The 24,492-nt window shown below is 44.3% G+C and overlaps 1 protein-coding gene across 8 annotated transcripts in view; it reads left to right on the plus strand.

The window, feature by feature from the left end:
• The window catches only part of TLN2 (talin 2), a 395,955-nt gene that overhangs the window by 93,110 nt on the left and 278,353 nt on the right, over nt 1-24,492 (plus strand). The window contains exon 1 of one of the 8 annotated variants that reach the window (XM_074366235.1): nt 13,249-13,329. The exons of the other annotated variants lie outside the window; for them this stretch is intronic. The gene's annotated coding sequence lies outside the window, so the exon portion shown is untranslated. Of the gene's footprint in view, nt 1-13,248; nt 13,330-24,492 lie in introns of those variants that run through there. 8 annotated transcript variants of the gene reach the window in all.

Here is a 24,492-nt window from a genome sequence, read left to right on the forward strand (position 1 = left end):
TGACTTTTCTAAATTTGACAAATTTTCTTAAGTGCCTTTAAAACATGGAGTTGCCGAAAACCAATGCTTGAACTGCTGGCTTCCTCTTCGGAGGCCGTAAAAGAGTTTTTAGGCTTTGAAGTTTCTAAGGAGGAGGGCGGTCCCTGTGAAGTAATGGGCAAAGCAGTGGGGAGGGGTCAGCCAGGATGGCAAGCCTGTGCTGCCAGCGGGTGGGTGACCTTGGACGAGGCATTCCAGGCTCTGGGCATCAGGTTTGTTGCCAGGAGCGCTGGGCCTGTGATAGCTGGACTCTTCCGATATGATGAATTTCAGAAAGGACTTCACTGCGCTCTGGACTCCACTGTTGGTTATCACAACTCTATTGGTCCACAAAGACGGGTGTTGTGTCCTCTGTTGCTTGACTTCCGGCCCAGCTGGAAGACAGGGGAGAGGGATGTGCTCTGTGGCTCGGGATCCTGGCTTGGAGATGGAATTTGGAAGCACGAACACACAGGCCAGCTGTTAGAATGGCCCCTTGCAGAAGTGCGAGTCAGCATGAAATAGAGAGGCCGGGTGATAAACCGTCTTGGACTTCGGCCTTCCTGTCACCTCTGCCTCCCTTCCTTCCTCTTGGGTACTTGGTGACAACTGTGAAGCTAATGCTTCCATTTTAGGTACCACAAAGCCTAGAGAGGGGTTGGAGGAAAACAATTTTGTGAAGCCTGGAAGGTTTTTACTTGGCAGCTCTGTTTGCTGTGTTTTCAGATACCATGCTATTGGCTGCACAGTCTTCCAAGGCCAGGTGCTTCATACCTCATGGTCTGGCCACTCTGATTGCCTGGGTTCGTGTGGCCAGTTTGGGGCTCCGCTGTGATGGAGTATTAAGCAAACTCCCTCGGTAGCCATTTTTAAAGTTTTATGTATTCAAATTTCAGAAGTCGTATGTTTTCTGTGGATAATTTGTGATACGTAGAAAAATATAGAGAATAAAAATCACCCACTTGGAATGAACAAACAGGCTGCCCCTCCTAGGACTTGCCCCTAAGTTTTGTGTCTGCAGCACTAAGATCTGAACTAGCCATGCCGGGCACCTGGGATCCCCAGGCACTTCCCCATCTATCTTGGTGTGGTTTGTGCTCATTCTCCTTGGAGCTTGAATCCTCTCTACTTACTGCGCCTTGTAGCACTGACTTGCCTACTTAACCCAAATGTGCTTTTATACGTCGAGAGACTCCTTAAGTGATGAGTGGATTGACTCACTGCCACCAGCTTGTAAAGCTCCTTAGACAAGTGATTTTCTTTCTGTGAAGTGAAAAGATCACAGCACCTGCCCTCCTCCTTAGCTTTTCCCTCCTTGGAAATTCCCTGGCATCCTGGTGGCCGTGCGGGTACCCTTGGCTGCACTCCGCGGAGCTCCCGAAGTGCGCCCTGCCCGTGTCCTCTCCTGGCTCTTCTCCAGCAGGGGCCTTTCTCTAGGAGGGCTTTGTCCTGCTCTGAATTTATTGTCATCTTTTATCGGTTCCTTCTTCTCCTCCCCTGTCCGGTGGGCTTGCCTGAGAACAAGGAAGCCCCGGGAAGCCTCACTGTGCTTCTGAGAGCAGGTGGCCATGCTTCAGTGAGTCTTGAACCACTTCCCCTGTTGCACTCTCTCGACAAACCTCCCTTTGATGATTAGTTTTCAGCCAGCTGTATCTAAGCCTGGAGAATCCGAAATGGGGAAGAGCATACCTGGGTTTTGGTTCCACATTGGTGTGTTTTTGGATAATTGCATTTTTGAGCCTTTATTTATCCATCAGTGTAATGTACTGCATGTAGAGCTCCTGAGGGAACTGGGTAAAGTTGTAAGTTTTCAGAGATTTTCCGTTCTCCAACTGTCGTTTCTTTCTGGACATATAAGATAATAGCTCTAGATTTTTTTTTTTAACATTTTTTATTGATTTATAATCATTTTACAATGTTGTGTCAAATTCCAGTGTTCAGCACAATTTTTCAGTCATTCATGGACATATACACACTCATTGTCACATTTTTTTCTCTGTGAGTTATCATAACATTTTGTGTATATTTCCCTGTGCTATACAGTGTAGTCTATTCTACAATTTTGAAATCCCAGTCTATCCCTTCCCACCCTCCACCCCCCGGTAACCACAAGTCTGTATTCTCTGTCTGTGAGTCTATTTCTGTCCTGTATTTACGCTTTGTTTTTGTTTGTTTGTTTGTTTTTGTTTTTGTTTTTTAGATTCCACATATGAGCGATCTCATATGGTATTTTTCTTTCTCTTTCTGGCTTACTTCACTTAGAATGACATTCTCCAGGAGCATCCATGTTGCTGCAAATGGCATTATGTTGTCGGTTTTTATGGCTGAGTAGTATTCCATTGTATAAATATACCACATCTTCTTTATCCAGTCACCTGTTGATGGATGGACATTTAGTCTGTTTCCATGTTTTGGCTATTGTAAATAGTGCTGCTATGAACATTGGGGTGCAGGTGTCATCCTGAAGTAGATTTCCTTCTGGATACAAGCCCAGGAGTGGGATTCCTGGGTCATGTGGTAAGTCTATTCCTAGTCTTTTGAGGAATCTCCACACTGTTTTCCATAGTGGCTGCACCAAACTGCATTCCCACCAGCAGTGTAGGAGGGTTCCCCTTTCTCCACAGCCTCTCCAGCATTTGTCATTTGTGGATTTTTGAATGACGGCCATTCTGACTGGTGTGAGGTGATACCTCATTGTAGTTTTGATTTGCATTTCTCTGATAATTAGTGATATTGAATAGCTCTAGATTTTATAGCTTTGTTTAATTCTAGTGGGCCCTCAGGTAAATGGAGACAAGTACCCTGTTTCTTTTTTTTTTTTCTTTTTTCTTTGGCTTTTTTTGGGGGGCTGGTAGGTTATTAGGTTTATTTCTTTCTTTATTTGTTAGTGGAGGACCTGGGGATTGAGCCCAGGACCTCATGCATGCTAAGCATGCACTTTACCACTGAGCTATACCCACCTCCCCCAGGTACCCTGTTGATGGACTGGAAGACTTAACATTAAGGTATCCTCTCCTTAAAGTGACCTAAAGGTTCGATGCAATCTCAAAGTCCCTGAAGGCTATTTAAAACAATTTTTTTATTAAGACATCAACAAACTGATAATAAAATTTGCATGGGAATGCAGAGGACTCAGAGTAGCCAAAACAATTTGGGGGGAAAAACATAGTTGGAGGGCTTATGCTATGGAATTTAAAGATGTACTATAAAACGACATAAATAAAAGACAGTGTGGCATCCTGGAAGGGCATGCATATTAGATCCCTGGAGCAGGCTAGAGAGCCCAGAAATGGGCCCACAAATACACGGTCAACAGATTTTGACCAAAGGGGCAGACTCATTCACTGGATTGGCTCTTCAACAAGTGATGCTAGAACAATTTGGTATCCATACGGAAAAAGGGGGACCTTGATTCTGAGGTTACACCAGGTTAAAAAAAAATGAACTCAGGATAGATCATAGACTTAGGTAGTTTTAGTAGTTCTTCTAGGTAGACTGCAGTCGTTCATTCTATTGCCAGCAGTGGGTTACATCTTGTTATAGTCATGAGGGAGGAGCCGTGTGCTGAATGCTGAGAGGGTAACAGGAAGAAGTTGTGATTTTTCTTAATGCTGCCCTCCTTTGGTTGGGTAATAACATAAGCAAAAAACAAAACCAAAAAGCCATGCTTCTTGGGGGTACCTCCAGGGGGTAGATTTTGGTTCTCCTCCCTGTCCCCCTTTTCCTCTTGCTTTGCAAGTGAATCTCTCTTTAGCTTATGCACAGTGCTCAGGAAAAGTTGTCTTAAATCTGGTTTATGTTCATTTAAACAAACCTATTTTAAAACGGACTAGGAAATCCTGGCAATTAAACAATCCTGTGGCGTTAACGTTAGTGAGCAGGGACTCCTCCTGTTTAGCCAGCGTTCTTCCGGCAGTTCTGTTCTGGGGCTCCACCCACGGGAGCCCACCTGCCCTCTAATTGGAGTCTGGGGGTCGGGAGCCCAGCTGGCGGGTGAGTCCTCACCTAACTCTGTAATTTATCTGGTGGCCCCAGGCTGGAGCACTTCCTGGACTTCTCCCAACTGCAGGGTTGGCTCTGTCTTCTTCTAGGCACAAATACTAGCCATTAGGTGAATACTGACTGCTAGGTGGAAGGCACAAATACTGGCTGTTTCACCTCGGTCTCTTCCACACGCCGGGGTAAAGACTGCTTTGTGACATCAGTGGAGAGCAAATTAAGGAACCCACGCCTGATGTGAGGAAGAGTAAAAGAAGTTCCCCGGACACCCAGTCTGTGATGTATGGTTGTGGAGCCTTGTGTGCCTCTGTGGAGGGGGGCAACCTGGCCCTTCGGGCAGCCTGAACTTGGTCCTTGATTTAACCAAAGGTCACTGAATGCTTTGAAGCTAATGACATGATGGTTAAGTTAGTGACAGATTTAGGGTCATTCTTTCCTCTGTTTTTTTCCTTTTTATCAAACAAATATTTAGATAGTATTTACTTTTTGTCAGACGTTGTTCTAGATGGAGGAGAACCATCCTGAGCAAGACCCATAAAGGAGCTGACACTCCCGTTCAGGAGTGCTTCCTGGTGCTTTCTCCCCTGTCAGTTTCTTAAACGCTCAGCAATTCCAGCCAGCTGCGATACCCCTAAGAGGAAGGGACCTTTCTGTCCTCCGAAATCACTCGTGTGTGGTGCAGGTTGTGAGAGCACATCACGCCGTGGCAGTTTGTGGAAGAGCTTGTATAGGCTGCCCTCTGGAAAACTGGACCATGTCAGACCTTTGTTGGGTGTGGTGGGAGGAGAAAAATGAGGAGACTCTCCAGGGGTGCCTTCTCCGTAGGAAATGTTCAGCAAATATTTATTGAGCAAATTCATATCCGCGTGGGACAATCACACGGATCATACGACAGACATTCGACTGGAATCTAACTCTTCAGATGGACCCTTTGAATTCCGAGGAACGCTGTTAGATCTAGGTAAGGGAAGAGCCCTCCTGCCAGGAGAACCTTGAGTTTGTTTCTGGAGCTTTCTTAAAAGGAAAGCTCTCCCAAAGGTTTGGGGGAGTCTTAAATCGGCAGTGTGTTTGAAGCAAGCGACATTGTCTTGTGACCTTCCCTTGGGGTCTTGCATACTTTGATATGGAAGAAGCAGGCATTGCTCTGTAGTTATAAATAACTACGCAACTGGAGAGTTTCACCCAGGGCCCCAAGTTGAAACAGCTGATTCCACTCGTATTGTAGAGCCAGGAACACATCTTTTTGAAATCATGTGTGAATAGAATGGCATTCAGACAGGATATTAATCTTCCTAGAAATCATCCCAGAAAAGTAGAATGTCTCCTTTTAATCCCACCCCCGCGTGTGTGTATGTGTGTCTGTGTGTGTGTTTTGGTTTGTTTTTTGGCTTTTGTATGTTTGTCATTTTATTTAACATGTGAAATGAATGAACTACAGATTTTTTTTTTGTATTTATTGGTGACAAATAATTAAGTATCTTCACTTCTTTTTAGCTTAAAAACACTTGCTGAGATGTGCTTAAGTAATTTAAGGGTCAGTAGGGACCTTAAAACTGTTTAATCTCTCAAAGAACTGATTCATGAATTGTTCTAAAAGGAGAAAAAAATAAAGATGCTTTTTTTTTTTAAATTGAAGTATAGTCAGTTTACACTGTTGTGTCAGTTTCTGGTGTACAACATGATGTTTCAGTCATACATAGACATACACATGTTTGTTTTCATATTCTTTTTCATTATAGGTTACTACAAGATATTAAATATTGTTCCCTGTGCTCTACAGAAGAAACCCGTTGTTTATCTATTTTATATATAATAGTATCTACAAATCTCAAATTCCAATTGATCCCTTCCCACCTCTTTCCCCTCTGGTAACTGTAAGTCTGTTTTCTATGTCTTTTTCTATTTTGTAAATAACTTCACTTGTGTCTTTTGTTTGTTTTTAAAGTCCACATGTGAGTGATATCATAGGGTGCTTTACTTAGGATACTTTCTACCAAGATAAATTTATTCAAAGAACTGCCTTTTACTGAAAGATAATACCCTTCCTACTTTTTTAGGTTTTAAAATGGCTGTTTTTGATGAAATGATGGTTGGAGGTTATTTTCCCAAAGGAGGACATTGAAGACAAAGTTATCAGCTCAGTTTGGGGAGAGCTGGGGATTTTCTGCTGTGAATTACCAAAGTTTGGTAACCACTCATCTGTGGTTAAGTTGTCCTCCCATTACCAAGTCCCCATCCAGTCGGAGTGTTTGCACTCGGAGCCCCCTGCCCCAAGGCTGGTCTTCCTTTTGGCAGCTATGGCTAGGGCTGGAGTGGAGCTGATGTTTTGTAATCATAACCCAGGAAAATGCCTGGGAAACAGAGCACAGGTGGGTGGGCAAAAGCAGGGTGGGCTTTGGGTCCACGGTTTGATGATTGCCGTGGCCAAAGCAGAAATGCCCGTGAGCTTGAGTTAGTGCCGTGAGTTAATTGCATGGTCATTAAATGCTAACATGGTTGATCAGAGGAACTGTGTAATTGAGCCGTAATAAAATGTTGCATGCTTAGTAAGCAATTGAGTTGTCTTCCCCAGGATGTAGGCAGCACCCGGCAGGAGATGCATAGATGTCTTAAACAAGCTCGTTTTTGCACCGTTCTGCCCTTTTGTCTTCTAAGGAGGATAGATAAGATGTTTCTCTAAAATAAAGAGTCCAGTCCGCTATCAACCATACCTGAAAACCAGATTCATAATTTTATATGAAATAATCTGTATAGTACTTTATTTTTGGCATGCAGAATGTTTACTTGTTATCCTTAAAGAAATTCAAGGTTTTGTTTTTTGTTTTTTGTTTTTGTGGTTTTCTTTTGGCTATAGATTTTTGAACTTCCCTTTTTTTTTAAAAAAAACACTTCTTGTTGGGGAACCTCTAATAATAAGAATCCACGTAAATTGTCCACAGTGGCTCTCTGAGTAAGCCTTAATTTTTATGTTTGATAGAGATGAATAAATACATCATTTAATCATGGTGATAAATTTAAATATGTGATATTTCCTTCTAGGTGAATGAATATTTAAGTCTTAGAGATGGTCATTAAAGCAAATGTTTTTTTTTTCTCTTTAAAAGATGTGGGCAGTTTAAAATAAAAGTGACCAAATTGGTATCAAGTTGAAAAGAAATTTAGGGAAATAAGTTACTTTTAATGCATTTTAACTTTGAACAAATGATAAAAAGTACAATTTTTATAACTTAGTTCACTGTCTTAAATTTCCCCTGAAAATGTGAGTCCAAGCTTTAAGGATGAATTTTTTTAGTTAGTGCAAAATTATTTTGGGCTTATGTTTTCCTCTTTAGATTATTTTCTGTAGTACTTTTAGCCCAATTAAAGGGCTGTGTGTAGTCATTGTTTTTTTCCTTCCTGCTGTGAATAGAATAATCTATTGCTTTTTTTTAATTGAAGTCTAGTTGATTTACAGAGTTGTAGTAGTTTCCGGTGTACAGCATAGTGATTCAGTATGCATATATATTTTTTCATATTCTTTTCCATTATGTGTTATTATAAGTTATGAATATAGCTCCCTATGCTATGTAGTAGGACCTTGTTGTTTATCTATTCTGTATATAGTAGTTTGTATCTGCTAATCCCAAGATCCCAATTTATCCTTCCCCTACCTTTCCCCTTTGGTAACCATGAGTTTGTTTTCTACGTCTGTTAGTCTGTTACTGTTTTGTAAATAAGTTCATTTGTATCATTTTTTCTATTCCACATATAAGTGATATATGGTATTTGTCTTTTTCTGATGACCTCTAGGTCCATTCATGTTGTGGCAAATGGCATTATTTCATTCTTCTTAATGGATGAGTAGTATTCCATTGTGTGTGTGTGTGCGCGTGTGTGTACACCACAACTTCTTTATCCTATCATCTGTCAATGTACACTTTGGCTGCTTCCACGTCTTGGCTGTTTTAAATAGTGCTGCTGTGGACATTGGGGTGCATGTGTCTTTTTGAATTAAAGTCCCCTCGGGATATATGCCCAAAAAGAAATGCTCTATTTTTAGTTTTTTAAGGAACCTTCATGCTGTTCGCCATAGTGGCTGCACCATTTTACACTCCTGCCAACAGTGCAGAAGGGTTCCTTTTCCTTCACACCCTCTCCAGCATTTATTATTTGTAGACTTTTTGATGATGGCCATTCTGACTGGTGTGAGGAGATACCTCATTGTAGTTTTGATTTGCATTTCTCTGATAATTAGTGATGAAGAGTGAACACTTTTGTGGGTGAATTTACCATAAACCAGGCTCTAGTATCAGTATCTTATTACTTACTTTTAACTAGCCTTTCTAACAACCCTAGTGGGCAAATCCTGTTCTTATCTTTATTTTAGAGATCATGAAACTAAGCTACAGATCAGTTAAGTAACTTGCTTAGGATCACATAACTATTTAATGGTGGAGCCAGGATTTGAAGCAAGGACGTCTGGCTCTAGAATCTCCATCCTCAACCATTACCCTGTGCTTCCTGTCTGCATATACTGGTCACGCTGACAGTGACAGCTTTGAGTGTGTCAGGATCTTGGAGTATCAGCTTCATACAAATAGGCTTTTTCCGTAAGAATTTGCTTTTTTGGAAAAATGACTCTTGTTTGTTAAAACCTCATTTCGATACTAGAACCTATTTGTTTTAGCCAATCATGGATAACAGCGTTTGTTCATTGATGACACCATTGATGACCTTCTATTTCTGTTATTTAATAAATTTCTAACTTGTAGTAATCATAATAAAATACAAATATACCAGTTGGTATCTCAAATCTGTGTGATTTAGCAAAATTCCAGGAGGTCTTCTCATAGCGTCCAGTTTCTGAAGAATGATTTAGCCTTGGGATTCCACTTCTGACTCAGCAGCCGGGTGTTGAGTGTCCATCCCTCCTCGGGTCCTTGGCACGTTTTGCCTGGAATGCACATGCTCCAAGACTGGCTCCATCCAGCCTTCTGGGCCCCACCCTGCTGGCGTCTCAGTGATCCCAGAGCCCAGGAGGAAGGGCTTGGGGAGCGTTTTAGTGCTTGGCCTTTCGCATGCCCCCCTTCCCAGTAGGACCACTGACTGGCTTGCCCCGGCTACTTCCCACCTCCCCGCCTGGAGCTCCCTCCCTCCACGCTGCCTTTCACCACTTGGGCTCCCTTGAGAGAGAGAGAGAATCCAGTGGCTTTGATTCAGTGTCCACATCCTGTTGTTTCCCAATAAGAAAAGGATGCATTAAGGCTGGGATTTGGATAGGGACGCTCGTTTCAAATTAATTCTGTATTTAAAACTCTTATTTTTGTAAGCCTTGTGAAACAAAATGTTCTTGGTACACAGAAGAAGTTGTGAGGTTGGACTCCTACCAATAGTCCATATTTTCCCATTCTTTTTGGTGTTGTCACTGGCAGTTTGTTAAGCCCTGTCCAAAATGAGCCGGTAAGGCATGATTCTGGGGCCCTCAGTGGCCCATTTTCAGTGTCCCTGCTCATGACAGGTCCTGCCAGCCCCTCTGTCAGTGCTGGGGATCTGCCAGCCTGCCATCTCCCGGGACAGTGGGTGCAGGAGCATTGACCCTGTGGTGCAGTGACCCGGAGGGTGAGGGCACTGGGCTGCAGGGTCAGTTTCAGACTTGGGAACTGCCTAGTAGCTTTGTGGCTTTGGGCAAACACCCATCTCTCTGAGGTTCAGTTCTGAAGCTGTCAAATGGGGAGTTACACTGATACTTATGCTAGAAGTTGAGATACGTTGGGTAATGAGATATTATAGAAATAGTTACATGGTGATGACACACGGATAAGGTAGAGATATTGCCTGACACCTAGTAGGACTACTTCTCTGAGCCGGACCTAGGACTTAGCATGTCATTTAGTTTGTGAGTTATGCTCATTGTAACCTGGAGACCCCGTGTGGAGCCTCTGTCCCTTTTCCCCCATTAATCTCCACCTGGTGATGTTTTGCCCACCCCAGGGGAATGCTGTGGTTGGGTGATTGGCAGCTGCAGGGTGGGCTGTGAGTGTCTGGTCCCCAGGCATCGCCCTATCTCTGCCCCCTGGATGCCTCCAGGCCCTTGAAACAACTCTGAGAATTATTCAGGTGTGTCTCTATGGATGTGAAAGCAGACATCCTCCAGAGAACCCAAATACCTGGTATAAAGTGACACCACATGCCCTTCCTAAGACCAGAAAAGGTAAGTGGGTTTGGAATGAAGTTAAAATGCACAGATTGCCCGTAGGTCTTGGGCCCAAGTATACAGTACGTACAATGCCAAAGGGCATGGACAGCAGTACCAGTGGGACGAGGCTTACTATTCTAAGGTATCCATCTCCTGCTGAGTGCTAGGCTCTGCAGGAAGTCCTCCCCCGTCCCCACTTGGGAGTGACCGCCAGCCACTGACCCTCCTTGTGGCTGTGCTGTTCATAACTGTTTCTAGGTCATACTAAGTGTGATTAGGCAGCTGCTACCAGAACTTGGTATCAATGACATATGAACGGGGTGAAAAATACAGACATCTAAGGGGTTTGTCAACCTGTTTTTCGTGTTTAGGTATCTTTCTAAGTTAAAGAAGGGCTGATGAGATTGTAGGAATTACTCTGTACTTTGACATGAAAAATCCAACACCCACCCCCAAAAAGCTTGGGCCTAGTTCCAAACTGCCCACTGGAGGCTTGTGAAAATTTCTTTAAATTCTCCTTTTTTTTTTTCTTACGACTTGGATTTCACGTTTCATCTCATAGTGCCTTTTATCTGTTTTAATGTACAAATGATAGTTTTCTTCCAAAATGCTAGAGGAGGATTGACTTGCCTGAAAGAGATGCCACATTCATCCTGTAGGCCCCCTACCTGCAGTGCCCCCTGGGGGTGTGCCCTCCCCCACGTGGGAAGTAGAGGCCGTTCTGCCTCCAACAGGAGGCTGTCTTGTGGGAGGATGTAGCCATGCTTCATAGCGTTCACTCCTGGCTGTTAGGATTGACTCCAGTTTCACTGACTGACCATTAAAGAATTTCGAGAGCTTTAATACTTCTAATTCAGGATGAGGCTTTTTGTGTTGAAACTGTTCCCTTGAGCCAAGGTAGAATGAGCAACCCTACTTTTCCAGAGTTTTTGTCTTTGGTTAAAACAAAAATAAGTCTTTAACTTGCCGTCAGATGGTCTTTTTGGGCTGCCTTTCTGAGGAGCCAGCAGTGACTAGAACTCACTGGGAAGCCAGCAGTGACCCTGGTTTTGGTTTTGCGCTTCTCCGTACAGGGCTGCGGCTTAAACGGCTCCCCGTGGTGTCCTGGTTGCAGTGTCTGGTCCTGGCTGCTGCTTCATTGACGACTAGGTTCTTGTTCTGGGTCAGAAGCAGAGGCACATGAATCTGAGATTAGTATCCCTTGGATGAATTTTTCAGTTTGCCATGCCACATTAATATTATAGCCCTTTGGTATCTCTGCATGGTTGGGGTCTGTGACAGCAGTGGGAAATGTTAGTCTTTTAGTGGTGCAATGCCTGTACTTCACTGAAAGATTCAACATCATTTCTAGGGCCCTCTGGCTGAGTTTGTTCTGTCTCTTGAGTGGCTCATCTGTGGGCCTCTCTTGGTTTGGAGATGTCTCTTGATTGAAAAACCCTTTTTTTGTCTTCTATATTTAAGCTTTTCTTTATTCTTGATAACATTCCTATCCTAAGTACCATGGTAACTCTTTCTAAAAAAGACCCCATAAGTGCCACAGAAACATAGATCGCTGTGCAAGCTTTTCATAACTACATCAAACACTGCCTTCCCTATCATGATGTTGATTGTAAACATAGATGAGAATTGCTCAGAGGCATGATTTTCCCTTTCAGATTTTAAATATTTTCTTCTAGTGGGTGGCTTTTGAAATTCTGCAGTTATATTAGCTTGGTGGCCTAGCGGAGTGTCCTGCATGTGGGAAACATGCAGTAAGTGCCAGCTCCTTCCCCAGCCCTCGACGCAAACAGGCTCGAGAAGGAGCCGTGCGTGACACTGGTGCTCAGTAAATGCTGACTGAATTGCAGGCCTTCCCAGAGCCTGCATGGTGTTCTGCAGCTGCAGATGGAATTGGTGAAAAAGCCTGCAGCCCAGGGTGTGGGAGCTGTGACTCGGGTTCTGTTTCACTGGTTTCTGTCTTTACTAGGAGCAGAGAACGTTCCAGGTCTCTTACCTGTTAACCTCTTCCCTCCCGGCCTCTCTCACTGAAGCAGAAGAGAAACACAATTCTGTGCTAGGGAGTGGGTGGAGGCCCCAGTGTTAACCTTGCTGTCATTTGAAGGGTGATTTATTTATTTATTTATTTATTTATTTTATGGAGGTGGGGGAAGGTAATTAGGTTTATTGATTTCTTTATTTTTAGGGGAGGTACTGGGGACTGAACCCCAGCCCTCATGCATGCTAAGCTAAGCGTGCATTCTACCATTTGAGCTGTACCCTCCTCACACCTTGCTGTCATCTGGAGGGCCTGTCTTTCCACTTTCTTGCTTAGACTGTGTGCACAGCACACACAGACCTGCCCCTTCCCCTCTTGTCACACATCCCTTGAAGACTTAATATGCACACATCTCCGGTTCTTTCTCCGTTCTTTTCAGTAGTAGAATTTCCCAGAGGTGCTCTTTTTATTACTCGAGAGCAAAACTTTTGAATAGCCTATGAATGAGGTTTTGCCTGATTTCATTATGTCTGTAGTATGTCGAAAAAAATAACCATGAAACTTCCTCCAATGTGTCAGTGAAATATAATTCTGTTAAAAAGGTCAAATGTGATGCATTTGAGAAAACTCCCCAATGGTCTCCCTTGAAAAGTAGGTATGATGTGTTTGGAATGAAGTTTTAATGCGGCTTTTTTTTTTTCCCTCCAAGGTCTTTCATAACTTGTATTAGGCAGATGAGGCTGTTTAATGAAGAGTGGTAATTAATTCGCAGTCGTCATTAGCATGTAAACATAATCTGACCTTCAAGTACCGTTGAAGAAATTTTCACAGTTCATGGGCACAGACATTTGACAGAGGAAAGAAGACAGAAATTGTATCTGTCGGTTTGGTATATTATTTCAAAACGTGGAAATTAATTTTGTGTCAGGTTGTGATGATAATTGAAGAGTTAAAAGACTTGGAGAGTTGTAAGCTGCATGTAATCTCTCAGCCGCCCTGAAGTGAATATTCAACAGATATTGTCACTGAGTAATGAGCATAGCTAATGAGGGGAGTTAAATTGGTGTGTGCCTTTATCTTTGTCGGCTGTGGGACTGACAAACTGGGGAAGGGAAAACTTTCTCTGAAGAAAGCGAATCAGCAAGATGGGCTTTGTTGCTACGTGAGTTCGGGAAGTTTTGGGAGGTGGAACAGGAATGGTGCACAGGTGTAGTAGACCTGGGATGTAAGAGCGTGTGTGCCTCTGAACTGCCCACCTGTGTTTCCTCGTCCTTCATCTGTTGAGTGCCAAGTGACACTGCGGAGTTAGAGATCGAAGGCCCATTTTAATGCTAAGATTGTTGTCATTTCTGTTGCTGTGATTTTTGCGATCCGTTTACATCTGTGTTGCAGGAGCTGTGCCCAGTCACCCTCCCCCAGTATGATTCTAACCCCTGAAAAAAGGAAATGTATTGCATCAGTTGGCTGTTGCTCTTAGCTCAACATTGTGTGTGAGGTGGAGCTGTGTCATTGTTTGTATCTCAAGCTTGTTCGTTTTTATTGCTGTGTAATAACCCGTTGTATGAATGTACTATAATTTTTCCATTTTACTGTCATTGGAAATTCACGTAGTTTAGACTTTGCCTGTGCCAAAGGGCCAGCGACCGTGGTTTGGTTTTCTGGCACGCTTGTACACAGGGATTTAAGCTTTCTCTTTCTCCTTTTCTTTGAGATATAACCATTGCAGGGTCCTATTATTTGTGGTCTTTGGTAAACTTTCTAATGAGCATTCTCACGTAAGGGACGCTTAGAAGGTTTGCAGAATTGTTACTTATGTAGAAGTTATATTTAGGCTTATCTGTGTTAAGACATGCTACCAGTGACTAAGTGATCGGTGTTACAGAGAGAACTCCATAGGGTTTCTGGTGTGTTTTACCTTCATTTTAACTGCCCTGTGTACATGTTTGCTGGTGTTTCCATTATCAGACTCCTGTGAATGTTTCTGGCACCAGAGAGACCCTGAAGTATAAATAAATCCAGCAGAACATACTTGGCGTTCCTCTTGCAGGCACTCTTTGCCTTCCCTTTTTCTGTGTTGGTCTTGTCTGTACCAGCCGTGCTTATGACATGTCACTTGGACACCTGTGCCTTTCTGAATCCCGTGCTGATAAACTCCTTGTTCAACAAGATCCCGAGTGGGGACAGGGGCTCCAATATGTCATGGCTGTGACAAAACTGAAATCTCAACAGATCCCCAAACTGAAAACATTGGAGGATGTGCTGATCCAGCCCAGCCAACTCCTTGTACAGACGGGGGCGTGGGTTTTGAGAGAGAGAAGGTGACGTGTCTGAGTAGCACCCATGTCTTTGCCTGCTGTGTGTGTTCCAGCTTGTCTGAAACTTTTCCCATTTATTGGCTGAGGCTAAGGCAGTATTGAAAAAGGACCTGATGTGCTCCCAATTTATTATTGGTTTTGGGCAAGGAAAGCTTTTTAAAAATTAGATCCAGAGTAATATGTGATTTTCTGTTCTCTCTTCTTGGCAAATGACACACAGCCTCCCACCCTCCCTGGTTTATATTCTCAGTGTTTCTATGTGGGCTGTAGGTTTATTCTGGTCCTAATCACATTACGCTGACATCTAGTTAGTCGTGCTCCCCCACCTGAAGAATTCTATATTTCACTCGAGCTTTGCTTTCACTACAAATGTGACAAAACTTATCTGTCAGATGAGGGAACACGTTCAGTGTAGGGAGTTGTCAGTGACCTATAATTATCTCAAGTCCTTTGATTTCAGCTTTGGATGCATGCTTGCTCTTAGACAGCTGGTACAGCCTGGGGATGTCCCCCGCTGCCCCGTGTCATTTCTTCCCTTGGCCGAAGGCCTGATGTCCCACTGCCTTTGGTACCGTCAGACCCCACCTGCCTGGCTTAGACAGAAGCTCTGGGGGTAGGTGACCCCTCTCACCACTATTAATCTGCCTTGTGCCGGGCAGGCATTCTTATTAGCTGTGCCTCGCATCATCTGGGTAGCAGAAAGGGGTTTTTGAGCTGTTTGTGTGAGATTTCAGGTAGAGGGGGAGGTAAGCTGTTGTGTGATGAAGAGGCAGAACACTGTTTTGATGAACTTGGGCCTGAGTCCTCTGGCCAAGGCATAGACTGGATAGAGAGGAGACAGGCGTGGGTTTTGTTTGGACCTTCAGGTGTTGATACTGCTCTACTTGGTGCTGGAGATTGGAAGACAGTGCAGAACCACGCCCTCCCACTCCCCACGTGGGCAGCTCCTCGCTGGCACTGTCTCACTGAAGATCAGTGAATGTGGGTGAGTGAGCTAACGCGATTTCAGTGGAGGGTGGACGTCTCTGTAGCCAAGGACAGCGAGAGGTGATGTTACTGTCTCGGAGTATTCCTCCCCCTCCTCCCGTTGGGTACCTTCAGTGTCCCCTCTCTGTGCATGTGCCCTTCATCCTCTTGTCTGTCTGTCTGTCTGTCTGTCTGTCCCTCTTTACTGCTCTGTAGGCTCGTTTGTCACGTTCTTTTTCTTCATACGCCAAACTACTGTAACAGAAAATCACAGTCAAGATTGAAATATTTGTTCTCCTTGGAATAAAATGTGAGGTTTCCTGTTTTTGTTTGAAAAAATGGCTGAGTTAAATTGTTACAGAAACAAAGATCCCCCACGTCACATTGTGCTTGGTTTTCTTTTTCAATTTGTTAGGGGTTGGGTGGTTTACCCCACCCTCTTCTGTAGGGCAGTGGAGTGGAGGAAAAGGAGGCGGGGGTCGCTGTTTTGTAAAAAATCTGAATAATTGTTCCTCACTCCAGCATTTTAATTTTGTGCCCCCCCCTTTTTTTTAGCAAAAATGACACTGCCATAGAGATTGTTTGAGAACTCTGCTTATATTCTAATGAGAAAAAAAAAAGTCGCACATACTGTTAATGTTGTTGCAAGAGAGTTAGGAGCTTTGTGCCTGATCACATTACCCATTCTGAAAACACACCTGTTAACTTTTACGAAACATACTGATTTGATGGTTTATCTATTTATTTATTATTTTTGGTGGAGGTACCAGCAAGGATTGAACCCAGGACCTCGTGCATGCTAGGCAGGCGCTCTACCACTGAGCTACACCATCCCCAACCCCTGATTTGATGGTACTAACATTTTCTTCCTCCCTCTCTTTCTCTTTGTTTTTGATAATGAAACAGTTATGAGAGACTCTCTAGTGCTGTCCTTAGCTTTCCTACTTACTTACATCACATCCCTGGACAAATTACTATAACTGTTTAAACCTCAGTTTTCTCATCTGAAAAATGGGAGTAATGGTTTTACCCATCTACGAAGTTGCTTTGTGGAATGAGAGTGTATATGATGCACTGACTTCGGACCCAGCACGTAGTGAGTGCTCGGTACATGTTGCCTAGCAGTGCTCCTTCGTAGTTCCTTGTGCCTGAGGCAGGAGGGAGCCCCGGGCATGGAAAGGTGGGGAAAGCATAGCTTCTGAGAATAAACAGACTCAAGTTCACATTTCAGGTCTCTTGTGTACGATGTTAGGTGGGATTTTAAACACGTCTGAATCTTAGTTCCTTCAACTGAATTAAATTCCTGTCTGCCTCATCAGAGTGTTTTGGGGACAATATAAATTGATGATGATGGCTTATTCAATATGCTTAACTTTGAAATGGGACAATGCACGAAAAAGTATGGTACACAGAACAGAGCCACTAACTCTTAGTGCGGCCCTTTGAGCGTAGGGGAGAAGTATAATGCTAACAGAACAGGTAATGCTATTAAAGATTTATTGAGCACTTACACACGCCACACAGAGTTCTAAGTGTGGTTAGAAGTACTAACTTACTTCAGAAGTTTCCTGACAACTCTGAGAGGTAGTTACTATTATTCCCATATTACACTAAAGCTTCAAGCAACATGGCCAGCGTCGCAGAGCTGTATGTGGCAGAGCTGGGTGAGCTCAGTCTGCAGGCTGGAGAGCCTGCAGTATTGACCTCCGAGCTGGGACTTTTAAGCCAGGTGAACCCTTTCCTTCCGACTGTGCCTTTTATGTAAAAGGTAGACATCATCCGAACAGTTAGGGTTGCTGGCTCAGCATCCTTGGGCGGGGGTAAAGTATTGCTCAGTTAATTGATGAATATCTCCTAAATATTAATAGGAACCAAGTCTCTGAAGTCTTGGTCTGGGCCAGGTGGATTTTTTTTTTTCTGTTCCTGCTTACACCCTTATTTGAAGCTGTATCCCTAGTGGCTCACAAATGAGACACTGACGGAATGTGCTTTCTGTGCCTTTTCAATGAGTCATTAGCAGGAGATGATGATAGCATATTAAACATGCTTAACCTCGGAAGTTCTGCCTTTTTGCAAAATGGAGAAATGGGATTTGATGACTCTGATCTTCTGCTACCTACATGGGCTGATGCAGGGTATGCCAGCCCCTAGAACCAGGCCAGGAGGCAAGGGCGTTGGAACAAAGGGAAGTGTGTCTCGTCAGTGGTACACAGGCATGTAATGTGTGGCAGCTAATTCCTGTTTTGTAGAAGACTCAAAAGTTGGCCTCACAATTCTCAACATAGCACAGTCTCTAGAAGGGAGTGTGTTATGTGTGTGTGAAACTGAAATTATATTTCTGAAAAAATATTCCTGAAGTTTTAAGAAAGTCTTTGGTGTCTACAAAAAGGAACGGGGGGAAAAAAAATACCAAACTGAGCCAGGAACTGAAGAATGTGTGATATCTTCCTTTGGGGATCTGAAATCTTTATCACTGTAGAGTTGTATGCCTTCCAAATTGGTGTTCATGAATTGTCCCTTCTGCAGAGAAATGGCACATGACTATCTACCTACCTGCTTTTTGGAAGAACTTGAAAATTTGACCCTAATGTGGAAGGCATAAGAACCAAGTAAGGTTTACATGGGCATACACGTGTATGCATACCCAGGCACACAGTCTTCTGCAAGTGGCTAAGCAGATAACCCTCACAGGTTCCATCTTTAATGCACGGGAAATACAGAATCATGAGTAGCTTTTGCTTCTGCCCCTCCATTGGCGGTAGAACAATACGTCACAGTCTTCTCTCTTTAAAACAGACATTGTAGCAGGGACCGAGGAGGTGAATGGAGAGATGACCATATAGGTCGTTAAGTGGGAAAAGGAGCAGCAAATTGCAGATTCGAGAGGTTCAGTGTGCATTTAATAGTTTGAAAAAGTGTATATATCTAGCGATTTTAGAAGCTGTACTTATTAACTGGATTAGGGGTGGAGGTCTTGGGGAGATAACCTGCCGTCTGGAGCCATAAAGGGGGTTAGAAATACTCACCTCATAGGGAAGTTACGAAGCTAAAAGCCGAATGGTACGAAGTGGAGAGTTAGAATTGTACCTGGAAGACAGCAAGTGTTCAGTTCATGGTAGTTGTCGTTGGCATGGAAAATGCTTGGAGCAGTGTTTGTCAAACTGAACATGGGGTTGTTTTGATGGAGGGTGGGGAACGGGGACGGAATGAGGTCTGAATTTGTTTTACCAGCATGGTAGACCTTTGTCAGCTGGAAAATAAAATCAGAAAGATTGAAACAAATGTGAGAGAGAGAGAGGATTTGTAAAATCACCTCTGTGATGGGTGTGTTTTCAGTCTCACTAGATTGTCTTGCTCAAGACCACTTAATTATGTATGTAGCTGTCTCGTTTTCTGAGAGGAGTGTGTTTGTTTAATTCCTTACATATTTAGTCCTTGCCAGGGTGAAGGGTTAAGTTCGAGGCACTTCCTGGTCTCTTGCATGGAAGGAGGAAGACAGCGTCCCACTTCAAGCCCTCCCCTCTGTGTTCTCACTGTCCTCTTGTTCCTCAGGTACGTTGACAGTGGAGTATGTCTGGCCCTTTGAATTCCGGGCCAGAAGTGCTTCAATAGCACACTTGAAGCTTGAAGGGCAAGGTGATTATGAGGAGGTTTTTGCTGCAGAGTAGAGGTCACATCCCACCCCTGTCTTTCTTCCCTGTGGCTGAGTTTCTCACATCTGTGCCGTAGTTTTGAGGAGAGCCAGCAGCGGCTGATGTGGGTGTGGGGGCCCTGGGGACATGTGACGGACATGTGAACTGTGTTCTTGACGCTGGTGACACTGGCTTGACAAATGGTGGTGAGACTCTCAAGGATTAAAGAAAGCGGGATGTTTAAGTGATACTACGTCCCTTCTGTCTTAGAGGAAACATACCAAGAAATAAAAGAGAATCTTTTAGTAAATTGATTAAAAACTTTTTTTCCCCTGAGTTTGACAAGCTGTACAGTTGCTTTGTTTTCCCGTCTCAAGGGATTGGCTTCTTAGTAAGGTTTTAGGCTGCGGAGGTCTGCATATCAAGCTCCTGGGAGTGAGGTTTGGTCAGGTCGTCAGGGTGCTGTCAGCCAGGGTGTGGGCAGGACCGTGCTGGGTCCCAGCAGCTGGATCACACGCCCTCCTGCACACCCCATGGGCTCTCTGCAGTTCCCTGTTTCTAACGAACGTGGCAGTAAAAACTTTTCCTCTAGAGTTGTTTCCCAGCAGCGGTGGTTATTTAGTGTTTTAATTCATTTTTTTTTTAATATTTTAAAGCAAAATCTATGACTTGCTAACCCTTAAGTCTTTCTAAGAATGTTCTTCTGCTGGGTAGCTTTCCTTGCTGGTTTGTTTTTCCTTTTTCCTTTTTTTTTTTTTTTTTGGTTGTATTTTCCTGCAGCTGACATTTTCAGGACAGAATGACTCCCAAGTGTCAATTTCAGAGTTCAGAAGCCACAGAAAAAAATTGCACCTTCTCCCTCTGATGAGCAGTTTACTTTGACTCTGGCAGAGACTTGCTCACCCCACCGGGATGTGGGAGAATGTGGTAGAGAGTTTGGAAGCTGCTAACAAAATGAATGTTCGGCTCTGAAATTGCTTTCCCCACCACCTCCCACCACAGTACACACATACATGCCATCCTGTGCATCCCAGGGCTGGGTTAAGCCCTCACGAGATAGCTACAGTTCAGCTATTCATTCTTGCTTGCTTTAAATTTACCAAGCATTTCTCAGAACTAGAAGTTTACAAAGTGCATCACTGCACAGCTATTTCAACAGAGCCCTCGAGCCAGCCACATGGAGACATAAGGCCCAGAGAGGACTGGCTGAACTGGGCACTTGCAGTTAGGCTGGGGCAGATGGCGTGTTCAGCTGCCGTGGGACCTAACATTCTCAGGGAGCTGTGGACGGGGGAGTGTTCTCCTGTACTTTGCCAACTCTGAAGGCCTAGAATAAACACTTTTGATATATCTGCCTTCTTCCACACCCCAGCCCACCTCCTGATGGATAAGAGGTCAGAGGGTTCTGTTTCCATACTATCAAATAGCTGCATGATCTTAGGCAAGTCGTAGACCATTTTTCAGCAGCTGGCATCTTCAGAGCAGTGCAGTGTGCTCAGTGTGTTCTGTGCCCCTTCTTACATGATCCTCTCAAGAACTTTATGAGGTTCTAGGCATGTTTTCTTTTTATGAATGAAGAAACTGAGAGTTAGAGCAGGTTACAGAGTTGGGACTCACACCCAAGTCTGTACAGAGTGAAGCTACCTGCAAACTATAAATCTGCAATGTGGTAAATGGGGGATATATAATAACTCTAAACTTGTTTGCCCTTAATATGTAGCTTTTTATGTATGTGTGTGTATATGTAGAGAGGGCAAAGTTGACAAATCCATTGGCATAGTAGGAGAATTTAACACCGATTTCCTTGTAATTTATATATTGAACAGGCTAACAATAAAAACAGGAAAGAATATGGAAGCTTAATGTAGTGGACTTGCATAAAACACAGCTCCCATACCTGGAGCATCCTTACCTTGAAGCACATGTGGAGCAATTCTGAAAAGTGACAAGGTGTACTCTTCACTAAATTGTGAAGTCAGTATCATTCAGACTACTTAAAGTCAAAACCAGTTAAGTGGGAAAGTAAAGACAAAAAGGCAAGTAAATGGTACAGTGCTCTGGACGTGAGATGCTCTTGAGTTCCTTTTCCACGTTGAGCATCCAGACCCCAGCTGGGCAGAGCTCAGTGTAGGGGAGGGTGACCAGGCAGCAGGGCAGTGGAGAAGCCAGCCTGCTGTGGACCACCCCAGGGCTCCTGGGGAGTAGGTGCTGGCTCCTTTTGAGGGGCTCAAGGTGGAGGGTTGTTTGACAGGGGAACTACTCTCTGCTTCCCAGTTAGGCATTTTGTAAACCTAAATCCCTACCCTTGCACTCTCTTAGGAGGGAGAGCCCTTAAAACCACCTGGGACTTCTTGTTGATGGGAACTCCAGGCTATTCCAGCATTCCTGGACCCTGATAACATAGTCTTTTCAATGCTGGGAAATTAAAATGTCTTGTTGCTACATAAATTAAAATCGCTGGCTTCCAGAAAGCTGTGAATAGGAGCTTTGTATGTGGAGAATTTTACACTGCAAATTTTTCTCTTCATGTAGTAATTCTCATTCTCAGAGGGATGTGTATGTGTGTAGGAAGCTGTTTTGGTTCCTGTTGGAGCTGAGTGGTGCTGAGCAGTGTGTTATAGGGAGAAGGTCCCAGGCTTGAGAGTTGAGAGGTGGGGAGAGCACTGCCACTGGGGAGAAAAGCCAGTGGCTTCTCCTCTCTGAGTCTCAGATGGGGCTCAGACACCTACCTGGACTGGAGGTGGACTCACAGAGAATAGATGATACCGTGCATTTTAGACAGTTGTGTCCCTGGCATATAGTAAGTGGCAGTAAATAATGCCTGTGGGGGTGGTAGTCACCTACAAGTTCACTGATTCAGGCTTACAGCTTTAGAACGTGCAGTCACTTGGGTTGCATTCATATAGGCATTACACGTTGGCTCTTATTCACTCATTCTTACAGATATTTGAGAAACTGGTAGGATCTAGAAGTTAAAGTGGGTTTCTCCTGTCCAGGACAAGTCTCCTAAGCAGGTGAATAGAAAGGAACTTAGAATCAAAGGATTTTAAGTTGGAAACGATCTTCCTCCCTTCATTTTTCACTTGAGGAGGGGAAAAGGACCACAGAGTTCAAATGATTGACCTCAAGTCGTAAAGTTAGCTAGATAGGACAAGAATAGTGTTGTAGTCGTTGCCATGGTTACCAGCATAGTCTCTGTGTGCAGTAATTCATGTCATAACATCTTTATGAGCATGCTGCTGCTGTTCCAGTCTTGTACGTAGGGAATCGGAGGCTTAGGGGACGAACATCGCTTGCTCAAGGTCACATGGCGCCTGCCCTGTTCTGTCTGTCTGCAGATCTTGCCCTCCTATTTGGAGCCCTACGCTGCTTCTTTAGTATGTTGAATCCACTTACTAAGTTTCTAAAGCCAGCCATGTGTCCTTAGGGGAGGGGTCTTCTTGTACAAAGCAAGGATGGTGTATAAAGTGTTCTCAGATCTCCCTGGAATGTACACCAGTCTCTTAGAGATGATTTAAAACTGGCCAGGAATTAACTTGTACATGTAGATTCCTGTGCCTTGGTTCTACTAGAATTTATTGAATCCATCCCCATGTTCGCTTCTGAAATGGGGTCATCCATTTGGTCCCTGGGGACCTCCCCACCTGCTCTCTCCCAGTCATATTTTCTCAGGCCATTGACAGAATCGTACTTGAGGTTAGCACAATTTCTTTTCTGTGGTAATGCTCGAATTGTTTGATCTTTTCCTTAGGATCAGAAATTGGTGAAAATGTACTGCAATTTCCCATTTCTTGCCAATTTTGACTACTCCTACTTTGTTCCCTCGTATTACACGTTCACAAACAGAATACCAATCGCTTTGCAGAAAATGGGGCACTTGCTTAGTCTTGGAACTGATTTGTCTGGAGGGACCCTTGGGGTCGTTGAAGGGATGAGGAGACCAAGTCCCAGGGAGGGGAGACACTGTTGGGTATCAGCAAGGCTGAGGCCAGTGGTGCTGGGCTCCTCGCCAGACTCCACACCACACTCCCGCCTTTAGTTCAGGCCTTCTGTCAACAGCCCCCTCCCCATACCATCCTGCTGAGGAATTCTGAGTCTCTTTGTTAGAACCCTTTGCGGCGTGGTGTTGCCTCCATGGCGAAAGGCTCTGGCCTAGCGTAAGTGCTGGCAGTGGGGCGCGGAGGGCTGAGTGGGAGTGCCTAGTGGTGTGGCTCATGTAGGCCATGGGTACCTTTACTGTTTTTTTCTTAAACAAGTGATACACTCGAATTATAAACCTAGTAAGCAAAATAGTTAAGGAAAACTATTTTCTGGTGACTCTGGAAACATTAGTGCATTTCCTTTAGACATGCAAACATGCACACACACAGCCATCATGCTCGCGCACTCTGACCACCGGTGTGTACATCGTGTTGTTGGGACTTTGAATTTTCCATCTCCTTGGAGTCCCCCGTGAGGCCCAGTGAAGCCAACCCCAGGCCCCAGTGCAGGCCTCTGCTCTGGGGTGGTCTGGCCAGTCACAGTGGTCCTGGGGCCCTTCCCTCAGTGGGTCACGAGGCAAACTCCTCCACTGGCCAGGATCTCTGGGAGATCTTAAAGGTATTCTGCCTCCAAACAGAAGCAAAAATGTAAAATCTCACGTTGTCTCCATCAGCTTAGGCTGCTGGCCCAAGTGGATCTCTCCCAGACCCTGTCCCAAGTGAGTTCCGCTTCTGTTGGAAGTTTGGAAATACTCTCTATTTTTGTGTGAGAGGTGATGGGGATGTTACAGAAGCTGGATCCTGTTCTCAGAGAGCTTATGTATATGCAGACAAGGCTGTGTGTGTGGGGGGGCAGGTAAGCCATGAATAACTGAAAAGTCGGGCTGTAGGATGTTCACAAGACTGAAGTGTGTGTGTGGGCTTTGTAGTACGTGTGCACATACACCAGTATACAGTCTGTCCACAGAGTCTCTCAGAGTCTAGGTGTGTATATGTGTATATACCTGCACACACGTACAGATGCGTACACACACGCACGCTTGGTACCAGAGACATTCTGAGCCATGAGTGTCCCTTTGCAAAGGCCTCCAAGGGAAATTCTGGGAGCATGGGCCCTGGAGGGTGGGCTGGATTTTGGATTGTAGGGGAGGGGTGCATATCGTGGCTGGCGGAACTGGGGAAGATGCTGGGAGTTTGATGCTAGAATCTGGAGTTTTCTTTGGATTCTCTAGAGACCGTTTTAAGTGATGATTATAATCAAGGTTTGGCCTCCTCTGGGATATACACTGGTGTTAGTGTGACTCCCCTCACAGTGTCCTGCCTGGGTGAACTGGAACCTTTGTCCTTGTACAGCTGGGACTGGGGATAAAAATCCCAGGGCTTCTCCCTCAGGGAACCACTGACCTGTGTTGTGGGTGTTAAGGGAAACCCC

The sequence above is a fragment of the Camelus bactrianus genome, chromosome 6, assembly GCF_048773025.1.
Source record: "Camelus bactrianus isolate YW-2024 breed Bactrian camel chromosome 6, ASM4877302v1, whole genome shotgun sequence".
Lineage (NCBI taxonomy): Eukaryota > Metazoa > Chordata > Mammalia > Artiodactyla > Camelidae > Camelus > Camelus bactrianus.